At 41.6% G+C, this 15,526-nt stretch overlaps 1 protein-coding gene across 3 annotated transcripts in view; it reads right to left on the bottom strand.

Annotated features, from left to right (window-relative positions):
- Positions 1–15,526, bottom strand: part of SOCS5 (suppressor of cytokine signaling 5) — a 79,380-nt gene that overhangs the window by 40,465 nt on the left and 23,389 nt on the right. Inside the window, exon 1 of one of the 3 annotated variants that reach the window (XM_045285825.1) lies at positions 8,563–8,624. The exons of the other annotated variants lie outside the window; for them this stretch is intronic. The gene's annotated coding sequence lies outside the window, so the exon portion shown is untranslated. Of the gene's footprint in view, positions 1–8,562; positions 8,625–15,526 lie in introns of those variants that run through there. 3 annotated transcript variants of the gene reach the window in all.

Genomic DNA, 15,526 nt, shown 5'->3' with positions numbered 1-15,526 from the left:
GGGGTGGGAGATGGGGGAGGAGGCTGCTTGTTAAAAAGCAAAGATGTCAGCACCTCAGAACCAAACCAGGTGTTTTCAAATGCCTCCTATGCCTGTGAGAGCTGGGCATCGGACAAGGAAGACGAGGCAGAACTGAGGCATCGGGAGGATGTGTTGGTGAAGAACACTGAAGGCTGCCAAGATAACCAGAATGCACCTCAGAAGCAAAGATAAGTGAGTCTTCCTCTCATGCACTTTGGATATATTCTCCGAAGAGAATAGTTCCGGGGGAAGGCCATCAGGCTTGGGACAGTCAAGTGTCAGGGACCAGGGAAAACACCCTCACTGTGACTGGCCCTGGCCTGGTGGCTGCCAACAATGGGCTCACACACAGGACTGCTGTGAGGATGGACGGCGCAAGAGGTGCAGCGGTTTCATTCTGTTGTACATGGTCACTGTGCGTCAGAACGACACATGGAACATGGCTTTTGTTATTTCATCATAAAAAGAAAATGGAAAGTTGCAAAAGAGAGCCATACGTGTGAGAGAGAACAAAAAACAATCGTTCTTGGCATAGCGTTATTAACATATACCTCATGCAAAACCCAATACTGCAGTGTGCAACATTTCACCCTCATACTAAAGCAGAGTTCCCCAAAGTGGGCTGTTCCCTGGGGTGGGGGTGGTGGTGGTGGCATTGGTACAATTCAGGGGATGGCTGCAAAAGCAGATACCTACACTTTGTCCTGGATTATAGATTAGGAGCCCTAGTGACATAGTGGTTGCATACTAAGCTGCTAACCGTAAGATCAGCAGTTCGAAACCACCAGTTACTCTGCAGGACAAAGATGAGGCTTCCGACTCCCCTAGCATTACAGCCTCAGACACTCACGGGGGCAGTCTACCCTTTCCTACAGCGTCACAGTGGGTAGGCACGGACTTGATAGCAGTGAGTATGGTTTGGTGTGGATTGTATCACAAAAATTCCTAATTGCCAGGGGTTCTGAATACTTTTGTTTTTCCTGAAAAGGGGGAAAGTGAAGTAAGTTTGGGAACCTATGTACTAAACTATTATTTACTTTGACTAGTTATTTTCCCTTATTCATTCACTATAAGATCTTACACCTTAAGACAATTTTGTGATCCAATTATAATAGAAATATTTATCAAGTTTGTTCTACTTGACTCCATCTGATTCTATCTATTCTTGTAAAGATGTACAGCCTCCGAAACACGCTGGCAGTTCTACTCTGTCTGATAGGGTCACTATGAGTTGGAACTAGCTCAGGAGCCAGTGAGTTCTGTGTTTTGCTTTGTTTTTAATCTACAAAAATAATCATTTCAAGAAAGCAAGCCACAAATATTTGGCACAGCAAATCCAACTAAAAGTTCTACAGAAGAAAACATGAGAAAAAATTGCATACTGGTAGATTAAGTGTTGTGAAATTATACTGTCTCTTAAATAGTTAAAATTCAGTAATTCACAATTCAATATTTAATTTAATATTTAAGAATATACATTTTATTTTAATTTAAATTTTAGAAATTTTTTTTAAAGAATGTAAATTTTCTTGATGTGACACTGTTCTGCCACAAATTATCTATTGCAAGACAATGTTAATAATGTCATTTATTGAAGAACTGGAACTCTTGACCCCATCCTGCATCTTATTAGCGAAGTAAGACAATCTGAATTCCCAGCTTGTTATTTAACTGTATGTGAAAACTTCAGTTCCCTCATTGTGATTTATGAATTTCATCTCTAGCTACTCTTGTTCCTTTGAGGACAAAGAACTCCATTTGGTCATTTGTCTCGGGTTTCTGCAAATAGCCCTTGGGATTTCCCCCAAATCCAAGTTATCTTATTTTTCTAAAACAGCCGGACAACACACATGTACAAATGAAGCAGTAGCCCAAGGACCATACTTGGTGGCAGACTTCAGGAAAAAGGGGAGAGGGAGGTAGGATGAAAAACAGTCATGCATATACACCAACCACTGACAGCAGTACGGCCCCAGTCATGCAAATGCAATGAGGTCCCAGTAACTATCATAAAGGATCCCAGCCCTCACAGCTACCTTTGAGCGCCTGACTGATGGAGGAAGACCTGGCCTGTTTCTGGAGCTGTGAAGTTCCCTGCTGAAAATCCCTCCATCACCTCCCCTGTGCGAAACTCATGTACACTTGCTTCCAGTTGTATTAAAGAGTTACACCGAGTACACCCATACCCTTGAGTTCTGTGGATCATTCTAGCAAACGACTGAACCAAACCAACCAGGGGCAGAGAAGGCCAGGGGGCTGGGCTGGGGTTTGCCTACTGGGACCGTTGTAAGAAGTTCAGAGCCCTAACTTGTGAAGACAAAACAAGTCGAGGGCAGAAAAGCGCTATATAGGGAGTTCTCAGTGTTATAGCCAGCCAGAAATATTAGAAAACTCAGAATGATCTTGAAGATATGAGCGCAATGCTATAGAAAGGTTAAGAATCCCTTCTGCCTTTCTTGCAATCTCGTCAGCAAACGATCTGCCATGCACCACATTTTTGTTTAATGCTTATTCAGTAATAAAAAATTTCTTCCTTATCTATTTTTTTGTGGAAAGCTTTCGTGTTGGGAGTCTATTTCATCTTAAATAACTCTTCCCCCAACAGTGATTAAGGTCAGAGAGAAAATGCCGCATTAAATTCTAAAGCACTTGGAAGGCTAAGGTCTACAGCCAGAGCCTTAACTCCATTTTTGAGTCTTGACATAAGTTCAGCCGCCATTTACTTCCCCAATGCTTGCTAGCCACTAAACCAGCAACATGGCTATACTTAGACTAGTCTGGGGCAAGCCCAGGAAGGGGCATTTTGCCCTCAGGCTTACTTACACAAAGAACTAGGAGACATGCCCGAGTATGTGCTTAATGCTTTCCCCAAAATAGCTGCCTGTGCTAGCTCTAATTTAGGTGAAAGTTGGGGTCCTGGTGACTATGACTCAGGACCACATAATCATAAGCCATATCCCTACCACCATGTAGAAATGCCACCAGAAACAATCCATAGCCTTTTTTTCAACCTGCAATTATGCACACATCCCAGCCATGGACGTGCTCCACTCCCCTGCCCCCTATCCGCCCTCTGTAGTCCTGGTGACAACAGTGATGAACTGACCTGCCCACCCATCATCATCGTCCGACTATTTCCTTTGCTCGCTAGTCTAAACAAGGGCAACAGTGTCTTGAATCTGCAGCCTCCATCTTCCTCACGCTATTGGTTTCTGATCTAGACGATGATGTTTGTTTTGTCTTTGTACTGTTTAAAGCTCAAAAGCATTTCTATAAAGTCCTCTTCCCCTAGCACAGGTCAAAGATAGAGCAATGAGAAAGCAGAGATGTGAATTATCTCACATTTTATAGATCAGTTGTATGACAACCATTATTAACATAAAAGCTAATGATAAAGACAGTTCATAGGTTTTTAAGGTCACTTACACACACATAGAAGATATGTGGGACCTTTGTTATCTTTACAGTAGTAAACAGGTCCCCCTCCCCTGATCCCCACATCCCTCACCCCCCCACCACAGGAACAATTATTTTCTTTTCAAGAAGAGCTGGATGTGTATGGAAAACAAATTTCTAGTCTACACATTTTTTTCCCCCACTAATAGCATGGAATTCCATTTCAATGTTGTCATTTTCCACTCCACCTGAAATTCACTGTATAATTTTAAAGTAATACTCTTCCCCAAATTGGGATGTTAATACTACCTGTCTACTGAATTTCCTAGATAAAAAAAATTACCTAGAGGATTTTACCTTCCTTGTACTTATCATCATTATATTCAATGTTAATTCTACAGTTTCTTTCTTCATGATCTCTCTCAAATGTCTCATTTCTCTCCATTTTCACTACCAGTAACCTTGTCCAGATTTCTATTACCACACTTCTAGATTTCCTTAATGTCTTAAGTCTCCTCTCTTGTCTTCTCAGTTGAACACTGCTAGACCCATTTTCTCCAGCATCTTTTGCCTTTCCTTCAAGACCTGCCCTAACTCAGACTCCATTTCAGAGGAGCTGGGCTGCTAAGGGAAAGAACAGTAGTTCACACCTGCCAGCTGCTCTGAGGGAGACCAATGCGGCTTTCTACCTCCATAAAGATGTACAATGTCAGATCTCGCAGGGGCAGCTCTACCCTGCTTTATCGGGTGGGGCTCTATGAGTCGGAACTGACTCGATGGTAGGGAGTTTGGCTGTTTTGTTGTTCTTCATCCCAACAGAGTGATACTATCTGGTAAGCGGTGGACCGCTAACGGAAAGGCTGGTGGGTCCTCAGAAGAAAGAGGAGACTGCTTCAGTTAAGATTCACTGTCTCAGAAACCATTATGTAGGGTCACTGTCCGTCCAAACGAACTCAATGAGATGGTTCCCATCCAAATGTGAGGAGCCCTGGTAGTACACCGAATTGCACAGGGGGCTGTTAACAAACCCACCAGCCACTCCTCAGGGTGGGGCTGTCTGCTGGCTCATGGTTTACTATCTCTGAAATCCCAAGCAGCAGTTCTACTCTGGCCTGTAAGTTCCAGTCAACTCAGTAGCAGCAAGTTCGTCCAAACTACTTCTTACTCTGAAGCACCTCAACCACTTTCCCTATACCATTTAATCCTCTTTCTGTAAGCATCTCTATCAAGTTCTAATTTCTCCATATTAATTTCTCTGAAAGGTTTTACAGTTAACACCACAATTTAGTCTTTTCTTCCTATCATTATATCACATATGTCAATTTTTACCACTACAAATATAAGCTTTCAGAGACGGCATAAGAAATACTACTTCTTAGAACCCAAAGCACCTAGGGAGAGGGGTAGAAATTTATATCCATCTAGTTTTCTTTTTTAAATGAAAGATTAAAGGACTCCGAGCCAAGGGACTAGGTCCTATTCTGGTGCTTCAGCATTGGCTCAGGGCACTAGTAAATCCGCAGCTGGGCTCCGGGGTGGGTCAGTGAAGCATGACTCACCACTCTGCCGAACTAACCAATCAACCTCGATGGAAACGCTTCTATGGGATTCTGTTTAAACCACTGAACATGGAGACTACTGAGGCAGACAACTATTTGAAGATGATGAGAGTTTTAATAACAAAATTTGATTGATAAGTTGGACTAGATGTCTACTGGGAGAGAGGCAAAACCGAGCCTTTGTCTAGGCATCAGGCACTAACATTCAAGTAAGTATTCACAGTTACTGGCATCACTGAACTCACGCTCAGACGACACAAAGGAAGCCACGCAGCAGGAACAGAGTTAATTTCTCTTATCCACTCATCTTAACCCTTTCTCATCACTGCTACAGATATCTTGTAAAAGCAAAACCACCAACTACAGTTCACGTAAATGAAGCTTCTAAACGATTATTTAAAGTAATAGTTTCATCCTCATGTCCTTTAGTTCAAAAGAAATGGAACTCACAGATTGTATATGCCAAGGTCTTTCAGTACATAATCAAGACTGTTAAAACAAAATCTAGTCTTTCCTTGTAAAAAGTCCCTTTTCCTCTAATTCAAATCTTCTATATACTTTCCAAATTTGAAACCAGAGTAATATGCTGCAAAACATATTTATTTTAAAAGACAAGGTTATGCTGCAAGAAACTGGCTGGGAGGGGAAAGGTGGATTACTTTCTTGAACAAAGGTACTAGGTAAGAGTGACTATTAATCTTCTCTGCAGTTTTCTTACATGTCCCTTTAGAAAGGTATGTAAGTATATGGTTTGTGATTGGGCACCAAAAGCAAATTCACTGCTATTGAGTCAATTCTGACTCAATGCCCCTACAAGAGTAGACCCTCCTACAAGAGGGGTTCCAAGGCTGTCAATCTTTTCGGAAGCAGACTATCACATCTTTTCCCTGTAGGACAGCAGGGCTCTGTTTGTTTGGGTAACCAAAACCCTTTGCCAATAAAATTGACTCAGACTCATAGCAACCCTGTGGGGGCACAGTAGAACTGTTCCTGAGGGTTTTATGGAGTCTGACAGCCTCATCTTTCTCCTGCAGAGTGACTGCTGGGTTTGAACCACCACTTGTGGGGAGCAGGAGTTCTAGAGAATGCAAGCAGTTAAGTGTTTGACTCTCGATAGAAAAGCTGATCGCTTGACACATCTAGAGGTACCCTGGAAGAGAGGCCTGACAATCTGCCTCTGGAGATCACAGCTTGAAATCCAGGGAGCACGGGGGCCACTGAGAAATCAGAATTAATTTGATGGCAAATCGTTTCGCTTTTTTTTTCTTGGTTTAGTTTTACGATCACAACACAGTAAGGCATTATTGCTGTTAAGAATACTTATGAGTGCAACCCACTGTGAAACACAGAATGAAACTTCCTTGAAAGGCTGATAATGAAAATACAATTTGAGTCTGCAATTCCTCAACCAGGTGTATAGTCTAAAGCAACCGGAGTTGGCGGAGGGAGGGGAAAAAATGAGGAGCTGATAAGCGGAGAGCAAATGTTTTGAGAATGATGATGGCACCGAATGTACAAGTGTGCTTTACACAATGGATGGATGTCTGGATTGTGATAAGAGTTGCATGAGCCCCAATAAAATGATTTGTTAAAAAAAAGGAAATTATATAACAGGGGCTTCAAACACTTTGTATAAAAAATGGAATGAAAAGATTAAAAAAAAAAAGAGGAGCTGATATCAAGGGCTCAAGTAGAAAGCAAATGTTTTGAGAATGATGATGGCAACAAATGCACAAATGTGCTTGACACAATGGATGGATATATGGATTGTGCTAAGAGTTGCATGAGCCCGCAATAAAATGATTTAAAGAAAAATTCTTGACAGGAGTAGAAAGCCCCATCTTCTCCCCACTGTAGAGATGTATAAACTCTGATATGTGCACGCACATATGGAAGTGTCCACACCTGCTACAAGCTAGGTGTCGCCATTGACATTTTATCATTTATCTTTATCATGGACCAGAAAAGCTAACTTTGGCTTTCCTTATTATGGTAAAATAGAAAAAAACAAACCATTTTTTTAAAAAGAAAGAAAAGAAATCAGAGTTGGGACACGAACAGGCTCTCAGCTTGGTCACTGCAGCATTATTGACACTAGCAAGAGATGGAAACAACCTAAGCGCTCATCCATGAGAGGAATGAGCACAACAAATGTGGCACATACACAAGGGGTTTACTATCCACCGTTAAAAACAAAACAACCCTCCAACACCTCATACAGTGGAAGAACCTAGAGGACATTATGTTGAGTGAAATAAATCAATTACAAAAGAATATTTTAAGAGTCAACTATTATTTAAAAAAATCAAGGAAAGGTTTCCATACAGAACAAAATATTATTTGATGATTACCAGGGAGGGGAGGGGAGCAGAGGAAAAATCACTACCAGATAACACAAGTATGTGGCTGGAAAGAAAGACAATACACAGTAAGGAGTTGATGAGCACATTAACATTAAAGCAAAGGAAGACAAGGATAGGTGCACAGGAGCTACAAACAACACAGGTAAATACTACTACCTACATAATCCTGTCCAATCAGTAATAAAAACACTAACCCACATGTGGATACACAGGCAGAAAAGCAAGATAAACAGGTATGAGAAGAAGAAAGGGACGATGCTCACAACCATATATGTTTGACAAATCATATTCATACACATGTATTAGTGTGTGCTTTATATATGCATGCGCAGATTAGAGCAAATGGTGGGGGAGGGTAGAGGTATGTATGTAAACTTCTTAGCCATAACTAAACACCCTGAGAAAATGAGTCTCTGGACCTGGGGGCTTTGGACCACAGACTCGGGGGGCATCAAGGTCAAAACTAGCACGACATAGTCCACAAAGACAATGCTCTACATCCTACTTTGGTGAGTGGGGGCTGGAGTCTTAAGAGTTTGCAAGTGGTCATCCCAGGAAGGAGGAACCACTGGTCTCTCCCCCTGGGAGCAAAAAGGAGTGAAGAAAATCAAAGACACAGGGAAATACCAAAACCCTAAGGACTAACCTCAACCTCCATGACCAAGAGTCTCAAGAACTTGATGCCCAGTGGCCAGGACTGACCACTCTGAAAAGGATCACACTAGAGAGTCCTGGGTAGAGTGCGTGAAAAATGTGGAACGAAACTCAAAATCACAAAAAAAGACTAGGCTCACTGGTTGGGCAGAGGATGGTGGAACCCCTGAAACCATGGTCCTTTGTCACCCTTCAGATGTAGAAATGAACTCAGCTCGGTCTATGAGGTGAACAGTACCACCAGGGAGGTAGCAATCAACCACAGGAGATCAATGACTGACCAGAGATAAAGCTTGGACGGCAGGAGGAAAATGGTAAACACAGGAAGGATGTGGGAAGACCACTGTTACATTAAGGGGAATGCAATGAGTGTCGTGAAACAAAATGTCCATGAACTGTTGAATGGAAAACCAATTTGCCCTGTAAATTACACTTTCACTCAAATCACAATTAAAAAAAAATTTAAAGAACACTTGTAAAAAATAAAAACATTATTTTAAAAATTGTGTGTAAACACAGATTAACAAGATCTTTCAAATAACTTCAACCATATTATAAAGTGTACTCACAATCAATTGAAGGCATTACAAAGGAAATGGAAGCCATGGCCTCTCCTAATGCCACTTTTGTCTATGTAACAGAGAACAAGAAAGAAAGAAAAATTAAGTATGAGAACAAGAAACCAACATCTGGTTCTTATGAATCAGACTTTAAATACTGCCTCCACTTATTCTGATATTTCTGCTAGTAACTTCCTAATGTCTATAACTCATTCAAGCAATACTTCATGAGTACATGTATTAAAATTTTATATAAAGTGCTAAAGATATAAAGAAAAAAAGCTTAGTGTCTAAGACATCCATAATACAGAGGAAAGGCAAACCTAGTGATATACAACAGCCTAGATGCTCCACTAGCACGTAGTGGGGGACAGAGCAGCCACCCCCAGCCAGGGGAGCAAAGTAGACTGCGAGTGAGACAGCCGACCTATTCTCTTTCTGTCATAATTTAATTAGCAGAATAAGAATCGCATTTCTCTGCCTTCCTTGTGGCCATGGAATTAATTCTAGCCAATACAATGCAAGCAGAAATGTAATGTGGGAAGTTTGGCAAACTTCTTAAGAGACAGCTGGCATACGCCCTGTCACTTTTTTGTTCTTTCCTATTAAAAGTTCACTTTAATTTTGAATAGCACTCAAAAGGTAGTGTTTAAATATGTTCCAAAGTGTGCACTACCTTCAACAGGCTATAACGTCAATGTGACTGAGGACTGAAATGATAGTCAAATCACAAACTAAAGAAAGAGAGCTAGCTGGAATCTGCAGGCTGAAACTAGCAGGGCTGGTGTCCTAATAAAATGAAAACACCAACAAGCAACAACAATCATCACATAAAACTAATGATACTCAAATATCATTTGATATTTGACTCTCATGATACTCAAATATCCAGGACAAATAAAAAAATTAAGGAGCCCTGGTAGCACAATGGTTAAGCACTCAGATGCCAACCAAAAGGTGAGCAGTTTGAACTAACTCATCCAGCAACTTGGCAGGAGGACGGTTTGGTTATCTGTTCCTGTAGAAATTAAAGCCTCGGTGGTGTAATGGGTTACACAATGGGGCGTTAACCACAAAGACAGCAGTTCAAAAGCACAAACCACTCATATGTGAAAGGATGAGGCTTTCTACTCCAGTAAAGATTTAAAATCTTGGAAACCCACAGGGGCAATTTTACTCTGTCCAAAGGGTTGTTATGAATCAGAATTGACTCAATGACAGTGAGTAAGGCGCCATCTGATGTTGTGTTACACACTGGGCTGCTAACCACAAAGTCAGCAGTTCCAAACCACCAGCAATTCCACAGGAGAAAGATGAGGCTTTCTGCCTCTGTAAAGATTCACAGCCTTAGAAACCCAAAGAGGTAGTTCAACTCTGCCCTACAGGATCAATATGAGTCAGAATTAACTCTACGATAGTGAGAAACCCTATGGGGCCATTCTAAAAATGGAATACTACTCAGCAGCCAAGAGGAGAAATGAAATCTTGATACATGCTACAATGTGGAAGACATTAGCGGAGTAAAACAAGTCAATTATATAAGGACAAATATTTTATGCCCTCATTTATATAAGAAGACAAGAAAAGGCAAATGCACAGAGAACGTTTACTACTGCTTGGCAGTAGTAAACATGGCAGGGAGTAAGATGGGGTGTTAACGAGGATGGAGCTATTTCACTGATTAAGAATTTGATGGTATCCAAGTCCATGAAATGAAGTCTCACCAGCCTTGCCTCCAAGGAGCATTCTGGCTGTACTTCTTCCAGGACAGATTTGTGTGTTCTTTTGGTAGTCTATGGCACTAACAATATTTTTTGCTCCTGAAGAAGCAAAAGAATGGCAAGACTTCATCACATGTAGTCTGGGGCATGTCATCAGGAAACAGCGATCCCTGGAGGACATCTTGCTTGGTAAAGTAGAGGGGCAGCAAAAATGAGGAAGAGCTTCAACAATACAGATTGACACAGTGGCTGCCACAATGGGCTTTAATATAAGAACAATTGTGAAGACGTCGCAGGAGCAGGCAGTGTTTCCTTCTGTTGTACTTGGAGTAGCAACTGATTCGACGGCACCTAACAGCAATGATAATCAGTAGTGTACGGCAGGAAAACAGGACCGTGAGTTTAGAGAGCCGGCCATGACCACCATCTATGAGCCCCAGCAAAGCCCAGCTAGATCATCATTGTGCCAATCTCAATCTCGGATCAAGGAGAGGGAATGCATTCATGCCTAAAACCAAAAGGAATCTGTTCTGCGAAGTTTGCAGCCTGCAGAGAGAGCCCTGATTCCTTCCATCTTATGTTTTCAAACAGCCCAGTAGCCATCTTGAGTATTTTCCACACACAGTTTTGAGCACTAAACTGCAAAGGTAGACAGGACAATTACAGGGAAAGGCAGGAGCCCCAATCAGTCTCCTGGATATTTGGAAAGGCAGGAGGATGTAGTGTGCCTCCGGGAACAACAGCTCATTTGGGGCAGACACACATAAGATTGAGGGATCTTGGCCTGGGGTGTCTTCCTGGGGACGGGGACGCGGCAGGTCAATTTTCATTTTTTGTCCTCTCCCCATTATGGCCTGCTAAGTCAACTGAAAAAAAACCCCAAAAGACCTCCTCCTGGCTGTCTTTATCATAAAGGTTTTTATCAGTGATGTCTAGGAAAAACAATCACTAGCAATTAGCTTATCTATGGGAGGAATCAAACCTCTGCTGAATTTTCTAGTTATGCCGGGACTCATCAGACATAGCTTTGATAGCACGCTGGTCCATTTCCCACCTCTCTTTCCTCTCTACTGAATATGTCCAATAAAATGTTTTCATCGCTGTTAGAACTTTGTGGTAATTTTCCCCTAGGAGAGAGGGTTAATGACTGACTCTAACTAAGTACCTTGAAAAATAAAGGTAAGCCATCTTATTATGGAAGCTGAGCCACTCTGTTGATTTGGTTATCTTGATGGTAGAAGGCACTGGCTGCTACCCACCAGGTGGGCAGTTCAAAGCAGGAGAAAGACGAGGCTGTCTGCTCCAGTCGTTTTAAGTGCTCGCAACGCTGAGAAGCAGTCCTAGTCATCTAGGACCATTGTGAGGAGGGATGACTCGATGGCAGTTCGGCTTTTCACGAGTACTACTGGTCAGGGAGTAGTCTGTGTGCTGACTGACTGAGTTAGTTAGGAACATACCTTTCCAACAACAATGGCCTTTATTTTACATCTTGGTGTTCTCTTCGTAAAGAATTTTACATCCTAGTGAGTGGTGCTGGCTCCATCACCGAGCCTGGCTGAAGTGTTCTTCTGCTTTCTGAGCGTTACTAAAGTCTCTTGGTTTCCGCACAGCACAGTGGAAACTTAACAGCACTGGCAGGGTGTACTTTTGAAGTAAAAACTATGTTAAAAATAAAAACAGAGTCTGAGTTTGCACAAGCTCATGTCGATGAACCAAGCTCTTTGATGGTTCATTTCAGGTGCACTTATTGCAGAAACATTTGGTAGCTCTCCTTTGGGCATAAAAAGCAAAAATAAGAGATGACCAAAAGCCATTTCTTTAAACAAGTGGCCTACCTCACTGTCTCTAACTTTTTTGAAAAGTTATGTACAGTCTCAGTAACCCACAGGGGCAGCTCTACTCTGTCCTGTAGGGTTGCTCTGAGGCAGAATTTACTGGATGGCAGTGGTTTGGGCTATTTTGGTGCGAGTACTAAACCAAACCAAATACTCATCTCAAACCTATAGGTCAGTGCAGAACTGCTCCTGTGAGTTTCTGAGGCTGGTAACTCTTTACAGGATTAGAAAGCCCTGTCTTTCTCCAGAGGAGCAAGATGATGGTTACAAACTACACCTTGCTGGTCAACAGCCCAAGACTTACCCACTCTGCCAGCAGGGTATAGCTTTCAGAGGACAACAGTGCTTTACAACCCTGCTCAAAATATAGTTTGGCATAATTTTAAAAACAAAACAACAGCAAAATATTTACATAGCAATCAACAGGTATAATCAACAATAACTGAATGCTTAAAATATTATAAGCCCTAAAGTGAAATCAAAATTATACAAAACCTCAAGGACTTAAATGAGAACCCAAAACAGACCCATGAGATCCTTAGCCATGAGAATTATAATGAAGTACCAGGTGGTACAAAGAATATCTAAAGATGGCAAAATGTTCTTAATGAGCCTCCCCTAACTAGTCAACATAACTAGTCCCATATAATAACCAGTCAACTAGGAAACAAAGTCAATTTGGTCTGATTAGGGAGGCACTGTGATACAGTGGTGGGAGAAAGGCCAGGCTTTCTGCCTCAGAAGCCCTCAGGGGCAGATTTACTATATACCTTACATATAAGGCCACTACACGCTGGAGTCAATGAGATGGCAGTGAGTTTGGACTTCTGGTGGCAAAGTGAATGAAAAGGGCAGTACACTAGAGTCAGAGACCTGGCTCTCTGCTCTATCATTAAAAAGCTGTATTCTTGGGTAAGTTCCAACTGTTCCACAACAGTGCCTTGTTACTAGGAATGACACCTGGCATAAAACAAGCATTTGTTATTCACCTGCGATCTGGTTTTAGCTCGCAAGAACGAAGGGCTGACAATAGCTCTTTCTAGAAGGGACCCAGTTAGGACGCCTGCCCCTTGGGGCAGCAGGCTAGCTACTTAAAGTCAATATTTTTCCACAATCAAGTATGAAGGAAAAAGGGTGCTGATACCCAAAAGGAGAAGCTGGTAGCTCTCCTTGTCTCCTCCACAATTCAAGCACAAGCGCACACAGCCAGGGCCTCACTGTCCTGAGCCCAGCTGCACTGGCACCTCACAGTGCCAGGGACCCCTGTTATGCATCAACTGTCTGGGATAGTTTCATCTGGTTCTCCAGTCTCAGTAATTTCATCTGAAAACTGGAATTGGATCAGGTGCCTTACAATATCACAGTCTTTGAATACGAGCAGACTTCATAAAGCTCATGGAAAAATGGAATTTGGAGATAAAGAAATCTTTCTGTGAACTCCTTGACACCCTCCCAATATAATCGATTAGAAAATATTAGCCATAAAGCACAGACTTTATAAAGTTGCCAGCTATAAATATAAAGCTTTTACAAGAAATATCAAGTTGTTTTAGAATGCTAAATTGGAAAAGCAAAGACTACTAATTAAAATTAAAATACCATATGAAAAGGAAAAAATCCTTTAAAAAGATCATTAGCTTCAAAATATTAAAATGGCTATACTTCACAGTAGTTAAACATAAGCCATGTAAAATTTCTTCACAATTCTGTATTCAAAACCAAAACTCATTGCTATCAAGGACATTCCAACTCACAGTGATCCTATACAGGGTTGTTATACTGTAAATCTGGTGGGTTTGAGATACTGGCTCTGCAGCTAAGAGTTCAACGCCTAGCCACGGCACCAGAATCTGAGTTCTTCACTAGGCTGAATTAAATGTTACCTCTGAACAAAGTCTTACAACGCAAACGTGAGCCTCTCTACAAGACAAGTGGAGTAGAAAACCAAGAACAAGGAAAGATCTGAAACCCCAAAGTAGAAGGAAACAAAATCATAATTACTGGGTTTTTTTTAAATCATTCTATTAGGGGCTCATACAACTCTTATCACAATCCATACATACATCAATTGTGTAAAGCACATTTGTACATTCATTGCCCTCATCATTCTCAAAACATTTCAATTACTGAGTTTTCAAAAACAATCCCAGGCAGTAGAGTTATTATCCCTATCTTAATGATTAAGAAACTGAGGATGAGGAAGTTAAGTATTGACTCAACAGATAAAGAGCCCTTCACAAAGCCTAGCAATTCGATAATCAGCTAAGAATTTACCAGCGTCTCAAAGCACTATGTTCAGGACCCAAACATCCTCGTCCCTTTGGAGACATAGCCAGCCCTTCAATAAACATGTGGGCCTTCAGGCCATCACAGCTCCATACCACCAGCTCCTTATTACGGTTTCAACCAACCATTCTTTCCAGTTTCATAGTAGCAGAGCTCATTTGTCTTGCTTGGATCCACAATCAATATTCATGGAAACAGTCAAGATATCAAATGACACATTTCTTTGGGTAAATCTGCCGCACAAAACCTCTTTAAAGTTTTGAGAAGCAAGAATGTCACTTTGGGGATTAAAGTATGCCCGAATCAAGCCATGGAGTGTTCAATCACCTCATATCCACAGGAAAGTTGGACACTGAATAAAGAAGACCTCAGAAGAATCGATGTGTTTGAATCAGGGTGCTGGTGAACAAGACTGAAAGTATCACGGACTGGCAAAAAAACAAATAAATCTTAAGGGCTCAAATAGAAGGCAAATGTTTTGAGGATGATGGCAACAAATGTACAAATGTGCTTGACACAATGGATGGATGGATGGATTGCGATAAGAATTATACGAGCCCCCAATAAAATGATTTAAAAAGAAGAAGAAGAAGAAGAAATAAATCTGTCTTGGAAGAAGTACAGCCAAAATGTTCCTCAGAACTGAGGATGGTGAAATTTTATCTCACATCCATGTTATCTGCAGAGGCCAGTCCCTGGAAAAGAGCATCATGCTTGAGAAAGTGGAAGGGAAGCAAAAAAGAGGAAGACAAGGTGGACTGACACAGTGGCTGCAACAATGGGCTCAAATGTTAACAAGTGTGGGGGCGGTCCGGCACTGGGCGGTGTTGGGTTCGGTCTGTGTACGGGGCTGTTAGGGGTCGGAACCCACTCAGTGGTCCCTGACAACAACAATGCCATTGCTGATCATTTGGCTTCCCATGAAAGTTTTGGTTTGTTTTTTTTTTTTCAAAAACTTTCAATCTCCTTAAAAATTATTTTCTAGTCCAAATAAACTAGTATTCATCAATTACCTTCGTTATCTCTATGTACTAGTCTTAAGTTTGCTTAGTACTAACGGAAGTTTCCTGGAGCTGCAAACACTTGTCGTTCTCTGAGGTTTGGTGCCTCCTGGGGCAAGGGGAACAAAAC

The sequence above is a fragment of the Echinops telfairi genome, unplaced genomic scaffold, assembly GCF_000313985.2.
Source record: "Echinops telfairi isolate 266 unplaced genomic scaffold, ASM31398v2 ScPeMD7_7475;HRSCAF=8513, whole genome shotgun sequence".
NCBI lineage: Eukaryota > Metazoa > Chordata > Mammalia > Afrosoricida > Tenrecidae > Echinops > Echinops telfairi.
The sequence above is the reverse complement of the archived record's forward strand: the minus strand, read 5'-3'. Positions and strand labels throughout refer to the sequence as shown.